Source organism: Gymnoscopelus braueri (assembly GCF_963280865.1).
Source record: "Gymnoscopelus braueri genome assembly, chromosome: 10".
Lineage (NCBI taxonomy): Eukaryota > Metazoa > Chordata > Actinopteri > Myctophiformes > Myctophidae > Gymnoscopelus > Gymnoscopelus braueri.
Window position 1 is genome coordinate 2,062,032 of NC_137611.1, and position 9,321 is coordinate 2,071,352.

Consider the following 9,321-nt stretch of genomic DNA (forward strand, 5'->3'; position numbering starts at 1 on the left):
AGATTTGAGTTACAAATGTTTGCTCTAAAAAAATATATATCATTCAAAGATTTGCACACACTTTACACGATTTTCCAAAAATAGCAGATCTACAAGCTCATAGCACGGCACTCGGTGCCGTGCTATGAGCTTGTATATCTGCTATTTTTGAATAGCCAAAAGAAATCTAAGAACGACACGGATGTGTTCCTCGGTCTAAATGGCTTAATGGCGATGGATATACTGTATGACGTGCTGTGCCCAAATAACACAGGATGTCAGGGAAGTTCAATTGGAGAAAATCAACTGTCAAAAAACATCAGCTTTCAAACGTCCGTTGTTGTAAAAGCAGTGGCCTAAAGCAGTGGCCTAAAGCAGTGGCCTAGCTAGTTTTCATGATCGTGAACTACTAGTGAAAAACACGTTTTGAATTATGAGTCTACACCATGAATTTTCACTTTTTCTTCTTTTTTGTGTGTTTTTGGTCTCCCCTACCTCTCTTCTATCCCCAAAAATACCCCTGTTTGAACACTCAGGCTTTCACAGCAAATCTGGGGTTTTCTGTAAATTGGTCTCAAAACAGGCCAAACTGATTTGTACCCTGACGTGACGTCACGTCAGGGTACAATCCCTCCCGTTTTTCAGTTCCAACCCCCAGAAAAGAAAGAAAAAAAAGATTGTATTTTATTTTATCTTTTTTCTGTTTTTTACTTTTTTCCACACAGAACCAGGAGATAACATGCATACAAACTGGCTCAATAGCGCCCCGTGCCAAACAGGACAATGTGGTATTGCAGGTGAAAGTGATTTATAAGCCAGAGAGAAGTTAGTTGGAATGAGTAAGCATCTGAGGCTTGATTTAGGCTCAAACCTTTTGAAAAACGTTTGAGGGACATAAACAATATCATATTAAATATATATATATTTTTTTAAATTCATGGTGTAGATCCTTTAACTCATTGGCTTATCGCTCGTAGAAAGTTCTCTGCTAGCAGGTCGATCTACATTTTAAAAGAACAGGCGTTTGTTTTTCCACAATATTTTTGAATGATGACAGAAGTGTTTCTTTGTATTCCATTTAACTCATTCACTGCCAGAATACATACATCATCCACTTGCTGCCAGCGTTTTTTTTTACCTTTTGAAGTAGTCACTTAACCCATTAAGACCTGGAACGCATCTGTGTCACTTTTTCATTTGAGCTACAAAGCATTATTTTACACTTTGGCTACTCATTATATACGAGCTTGTAGATCTGCTATTTTTGAAAAATAGTGAAAATGTGTGCAAATCTTTGAATATATATATTTTGAAAGCGAACATTTTCAACTCAAATCTTTGCTTCTGGGGGGTCCCTGGAACAACATATTTTGAGATGGGGGTCCGCGGCCAAATACGTATCATTTTGTGGGTCCTTGACATGAAAGATATTGAGCACCACTGATATAGAAACATACGTCTTTCAGAAAACTGTTGGGATTTAGGAGACATGTAGAATCTGCTTCATGTCTTAATGGGTTGATATTTATCTCCAGTGTGATCGATCTCCTGATGGAGGGTTTCACTGTGCTTCCACGAAAGAAAAATAAATAAATAATAATAATAATTATATATATATATATATATATATATATATATATATATATATATATATATATATATATATATATATATATATATATATAATATATATAAACACAAAGTCGTCCTTGGCAGTGAATGAGCAAGGGAAACAAAACACAATCCCCCAGGCCCCTGCTGACCCCTGACCCCTTCCTGACCCTCAGTCAGGTGAGGAAAACTCCTTCAAGGAACACATTCCTTGAAGGGAAAAGGAACACATTCCTTGAAGGGAAAAGGAACACATTCCTTGAAGGGAAAAGGAACACAGACAGAGAGTGCAACAGATTTAGTTGAAATATGATCTTGTTCAGGATATAAACCAGTGATAAAACAAACTCTCATGAACCGCTGCTGAAGTTGTAATAATATCTTTTATTAAAAGTTTTAACAAATCTTCAAAATGTCTCAAAAGAATTTCAAACATTTCACCTTTTAATGGCATGGGTTAAAGTGGTTAAAGGTTCGATGACATTCATTTTCACCTTTTTTATTTTTAATGTTTTTTTGGGGGTTTTATGACCTCATTAACCCAAAAAATCTGAACTTTTTTTTCTGTGGTCTGGGGTTTTCTGAATAATTAGGCTGAAAAGTAATCTGAGCTTGGCCCTTCGGCAGTGAGGTCACAGTCGATTAATCCCTCCCACTCTCCTCCTCGCCCCTCCCCTCCCCTATCCTTTCCTTTGGGGGGGGGGGGGCGGAGCAGAGGCGATGATTGACAGGCAAAATCCCTCACCAGCGACACCCGCAGGCAAAGATTTCTTTTTTCATTGCAGTTGAAAAGGCTTTAGAAATGTGAGAGAAAAACACCTGCCATGGATCAATGGAGTGGAATTTTTTGTTGAAACTTTCTATACACGTTTGAAGGACCATGACAAAGACTCTGAATGTGGTGTAAACATGAATGTCATGAAACCTTTAAAGCAATACTATGTAACTTTCTGCTTCTACCCCGGATTTGGAAATGGTTTCCTGCCTAAAAGTGCTGACATTTTTACCATTGAGCTAATAGAACCTGCCTGCTTGCTCAGGGGATAAATGGAATCTTGACCATCAGGTCAAAATTGGTGTCAGATCCTGTGTCTAGGTGAGACATGACCTTTGACACCATCTAAATGTCTCAATAGAAGAACAGGGAGACAAAATACAACCTTGTATAAGTTATATTGTGTTAACTTACTCTACCATACAGATTGGACAAAATCACACTTTATGCATTAAAGAAAAGTTACATAGTGAGAGGCTTTAAATGTATTCATTCAGTCAAAAAGCAACCATTTTTGGTTGCTTCATTCTTTGATTTTCTTTGACATTCCGCCCACTTGTTCTCAAAATCCGAGTTATTGTATTTGGTCAATAGGGCGTAGCAGTGGCGGCCATTTTCTGGTTCCACTTCAAAATAGTCAATGCATTTTTCCCATTGACATTTACAAAAATATTTATATCAATTATTTTAAGCCTAGAATCAAGCCATCCAGGGTCCTGGTGAATCATGACCATAAAACGTTTGATTCTGTGAAAAAAACTTTTTTGAAAACGGCAAAACAAAGGGTATTTATTAAATATAGTATATCATATAATTAAATATTAAATACAAATAAATCACAGAAAAAAATGTCTTATGGTCATGATTCACCAGGACCCTGGATGGCTTGATTCTAGGCTTAAATTAATTGATATCAATATTTTTGGAAACGTCAATGGGAAAAATGCATTGACTAATTTGAAGTGGAACCAGAAAATGGCCGCCACTGCTATGCCCTATTCTTAGCTGTATGGGTCTGGGTTGGGTGTTCATGTGTCATCTGCCCGTCATCCGTTTCACTGTCACTGTGTGAGCAGTGAGAGGTAATCTGACTCCTGTGAGAGAAGGCCTATTACTGGATGTTTTATGTCTTCGCTGACAGAAACACCTTCATAAGGCTCTGTGTGGATGATGGCAACGGCCCATAAACCCCACAGTGAGTGGAAAAGCAACGGCCCATAACCCCACAGTGAGTGGAAAAGCAACGGCCCATAAACCCCACAGTGAGTGGAAAAGCAACGGCCCATAAACCCCACAGTGAGTGGAAAAGCAACGGCCCATAAACCCCACAGTGAGTGGAAAAGCAACGGCCCATAAACCCCACAGTGAGTGGAAAAGCAACGGCCCATAACCCCACAGTGAGTGGAAAAGCAACGGCCCATAAACCCCACAGTGAGTGGAAAAGCAACGGCCCATAAACCCCACAGTGAGTGGAAAAGCAACGGCCCATAAACCCCACAGTGAGTGGAAAAGCAACGGCCCATAACCCCACAGTGAGTGGAAAAGCAACGGCCCATAAACCCCACAGTGAGTGGAAAAGCAACGGCCCATAAACCCCACAGTGAGTGGAAAAGCAACGGCCCATAAACCCCACAGTGAGTGGAAAAGCAACGGCCCATACACCCCACAGTGAGTGGAAAAGCAACGGCCCATAAACCCCACAGTGAGTGGAAAAGCAACGGCCCATACATCCCACAGTGAGTGGAAAAGCAACGGCCCATACATCCCACAGTGAGTGGAAAAGCAACGGCCCATAAACCCCACAGTGAGTGGAAAAGCAACAGCCCATACATCCCCACAGTGAGTGGAAAAGCAACAGCCCATAAACCCCACAGTGAGTGGAAAAGCAACAGCCCATACATCCCCACAGTGAGTGGAAAAGCAACAGCCCATAAACCCCACAGTGAGTGGAAAAGCAACGGCCCATACATCCCACAGTGAGTGGAAAAGCAACGGCCCATAAACCCCACAGTGAGTGGAAAAGCAACAGCCCATACATCCCCACAGTGAGTGGAAAAGCAACAGCCCATAAACCCCACAGTGAGTGGAAAAGCAACAGCCCATACATCCCCACAGTGAGTGGAAAAGCAACAGCCCATAAACCCCACAGTGAGTGGAAAAGCAACAGCCCATACATCCCCACAGTGAGTGGAAAAGCAACAGCCCATAAACCCCACAGTGAGTGGAAAAGCAACGGCCCATAAACCCCACAGTGAGTGGAAAAGCAACGGCCCATAAACCCCACAGTGAGTGGAAAAGCAACGGCCCATAAACCCCACAGTGAGTGGAAAAGCAACGGCCCATAAACCCCACAGTGAGTGGAAAAGCAACGGCCCATAAACCCCACAGTGAGTGGAAAAGCAACGGCCCATACACCCCACAGTGAGTGGAAAAGCAACGGCCCATAAACCCCACAGTGAGTGGAAAAGCAACGGCCCATAAACCCCACAGTGAGTGGAAAAGCAACGGCCCATAAACCCCACAGTGAGTGGAAAAGCAACGGCCCATACATCCCACAGTGAGTGGAAAAGCAACGGCCCATAAACCCCACAGTGAGTGGAAAAGCAACGGCCCATAAACCCCACAGTGAGTGGAAAAGCAACGGCCCATACATCCCACAGTGAGTGGAAAAGCAACGGCCCATAAACCCCACAGTGAGTGGAAAAGCAACAGCCCATACATCCCCACAGTGAGTGGAAAAGCAACAGCCCATAAACCCCACAGTGAGTGGAAAAGCAACAGCCCATACATCCCCACAGTGAGTGGAAAAGCAACGGCCCATAAACCCCACAGTGAGTGGAAAAGCAACGGCCCATACATCCCCACAGTGAGTGGAAAAGCAACTATAAAGGATTTGTAGTGTTCGTTGATGCAAAGACATCCTTAAGGCACACAGAGGATATGGTGTCCATGGCTTGTCAGGCTTGTTAACGCATTAAGACCATGAACGCATCTGTGTCACTTTAAGATTTCTCTTGGGCTATTCAAAAATAGCAGATCTACAAGCTCATAGCGCGGCACCAAGTGCCGCGCTATGAGCTTGTAGATCTGCTAGTTTTGATGCTATAATATCAGTGGTTCTCAAACGTTCTCATGTCAAGGACCCCCAAAATAATATGTATTTGGCCGCGGACCCCTATCTCAAAATATGTTGTTCCAGGGACCCCCCAGAAGCACAGATCGGAGTTAAAAAAGTTTCGCTTTAAAAAACGATTATATTCAAAGATTTGCACACATTTTCAAGATAAAAAAAAAAAAAAAGCAGATCTACAAGCTCATGTGTAGATCTGCTATTTTTGAATAGCCAACAAAATCTAATAATGACACAAATGCGTTCCCAGTCTGAATGGTTTAAAAGGGTCAGGTTAGGGCATTCTAACACTCCACACATGTCTCTCTCTTTTCTCTTTGAGGTTCTCATTAACACACACACACACACACACACACGCACACACGCGCACACACACACACACACACACACACACACACACACACACACACAACACACAACACACAACACACACACACACCACACACACAAACGTACGGGCAGTGGTGGAAAAAGTACTCAAATGTTGTACTTAAGTAAAAGCATCAATACTGCAATGTAGAAGTACTCTGTTACAAGTTAAAGTCCCGAATTCAAAATGTACTTGCGTAAAAGTACAAAAGTATTGGTTTCAAAATACACTTAAAGTTATACAGTGCAGGTCCACAAATAACGATTTTTAGCAGCCTCTGCTGGTCATTACCGTCACTGCAGGCCGTTTGTTTATTCCTCTGTTACCCAGAATTTGTTTTCACCAGACGACGGAAGCGTTTCAAAAAGCGTTCTTTTAATTGTTTTATACGATCTGTGGATCGTTTTTCTTAGCCAGTGGAGCTTTAGTTACCGTGAGCTGTGTTTTCTTTTTCTGTTGTTTTTCGACCTTCAAATCATACAATCTCTTAAAATCAGCGTGAGATTCCCTTTTGTTATTAGCGCGGTAGTTCCTGGCCAAACAGGAAACCGGTGCGGTAGTTCCTGGCCAAACAGGAAACCGGTGCATTTCCGCCTCCGTTTTCCGTTCAGATGACGTCATTTTCGCGGGAAAGTCCCCCTCGACACCATTCAATAGAAAATATATAAATAAAAGGCTTTCGGCGGTGAAATTCATGGAGTGGGTGTTGTGTAACTTTTGCCACTCACAAAAGATATACAATTTAACTTTTGTTTTGTTGAAAAAGTTACCTAGTATTACTTTAAAGTACCAAAAGTAAAAGTACTAAAATGTTTGAAAATAGCAGATCTACAAGCTCACAACGCGTCGCATCGACGCGTTGTGAGCTTGTAGATCTGCTATTTTCAAATAGCCTAGGTATAAAATAGGGCTAAAGTGGTTAATGTATGTTTTATAATATTATAATTTATATCTGAAAAGTAACTAGTAACTAAAGTTTTCAAATAATTGTAGAGGAGTAAAAGTACAATATTTGCCTCTGAGATGTAGTGGAGTAGAAGTAAAAGTATTGGAAATTAGAAATACTCAAGTAAAGTACAAATACCTAAAAATTTTACTTAAGTACAGTACTTAAGTAAATGTACTTAGTTATTTACACCACTGCGTACGGGTGACATAATCAAAGTAACATCTTTATTTATATGTGTGTCTGTCAACAGATCACATGAGAAGCAGCAGACCATGCATGGTCAGGTACCTTCAGGTTCTATCTCTCTGGATCCTCTGACTGACAGACACACACAGTATTGTCGGACCCTCTTCTCAACATCAGCTGCTCCATCGTTTAAGGCACACAAAGTAAGGTAAGCATGGGATTGTGTGTGCAAAAGTTAATTTAACCGATTGATTTAATTGAATATAAAACAACATTATCAATTTTAATACAATAATTGATTTTGGGATTATATTTTTGTATTGTGGTAACTTTCAACCTGGCATCAGTATGTTTCCAAAAATTTCAAAAACTAGCAGATCTACAATCTCAAAACGTTTAGATTCAGACACCGTCATACAACATCGTATAAAATACTATGCATTGATTTGTTGATAAAAGAAAACATGCATCATTTGATTAATTGAAAAGAAAATGTATAGAATAAGAAAATAATCAATAATTGCACCCCTCATGTGATGATTTCAGTCAGCTGAATGATTTAAATTAAATGTTCAGCTGCAGGAGTGATATGGATTAAGGATTAAGGTGTACAGTAGTACAGTTCTCAACTGAATATTAGTTGAACAAATTAGGTTAATGATGAATGTTGAATGATGATGTTTTTCAGGCCAAGGACCCCTTAGCTGAGAGAGAGAGAGAGAGATGAAGCATATTGTATACAACTGTGTTGCAGATTAAACTTCTTCATAGATTTCATAGATGGCTTCATAGACTTGTTCGACAGACACTATCATCAGTGTTGAGTTTAAATCAATGTTTGTTTACGGGTCAGTGACTAAATGGGGTCGGCAAGATGATGCATTTTAAAATCTTTTAAAATCTTATTTTAAAGGCAAAGCCATTTTTACAATGAACATTTCAGAATGTGAAATAAAGGCGTTTTAACTTTTTCACCAGAAGAGTGCCTTGTTTTTTTTTCCTTTGTTGCACGTTTTGAGTCGCCTGCCAAAAAAACACCTTCATTATACTTTACTGGACTTCTGAGCACTCCAGGCCCTTTCTTTTTTCAAAAGGTTAATTTGAAAACAAATAAATAAATATGCACAGAAATAGACATGTATTTATGTGTGTGACAGCTTATTTTTGTATTCATTATTTTATTTCCAAATGTATGTATTTCCCAATCTATTTATTGGCCTGTTTATTTATTTATTTATTTCGCTATTTCCTAACCTATTTCTGTATTTCTTCAACCATATGTTAATGAGGGGGCGTGTCTTGACTATTCAGGCATTAGCAATCAAACCCAGACTGTGATGACATTTTCACAGACGAGCTTGTAGCCCGAGGTGGAATTTCTTATTGTGTGGGTCCTTAGTCCTTTGGGTCATTGCAAATAAATTATTTGAAAAGTTATTTTGGGTGATCACCTTTATCCTATGATGAAACATTTCTATCATTTTGGCCAGTTACACAAATTAGATATATAAATGGATAAAAAGCGCACTTATATAGCACTTTTATCCTATAAGCGCTTTACAATGCACATTAGATTCACACACACACACACACACACACACACACACACACACACACACACACACACACACACACACACACACACACACACACACACACACACACACACACACACACACACACACATCTGTGGTGATGATGATTGGTTAAATCTATGTAAATGTATGTTTATATTTATATACTTGTATTATATGTTATACACCGTACTATGTGCAGTTATCATTTTGATCATATATCATGCTACACAACAAGTAGAGAGTTATTAATACAATTTTACAGTTTCAACTGAACACCTTTTGGTCTTTGTGTGTGCTCCATTTTATAACAGTCAAGACGTGCCCCCTCGTTAACATAATTATGGTTGAAGAAATACAGAAATAGGTGAGGAAATACATAACAACAAACAACAACAACAAACAAATAAATACATTGGGAAATAAATTAATACAAATATAAGTAATTTGTCACAACCATAAATATATTTAATTATTTATTTGTCTATTTCTGTTCGAATTTTTACCGTCCGTCCGTCCGTCCGTCCGTCATTCTGTCTGTGGACAGCTAATCTCCGGCACCGTTGGCTTGCCTTTTTTAGCGCCACCAGGAGGCCGATTTGTGCAAAACATATTTTTTGACAGTACTCCTACAGATTTTGTTCAATAATCCTGCAAATCGGTACACAGTATCTCTATAGTCATTAAACAAAACTGGTCTTTCAGATTTTTCATATTCCATCCTGATTGGCTAAAGATGGCTTCCAA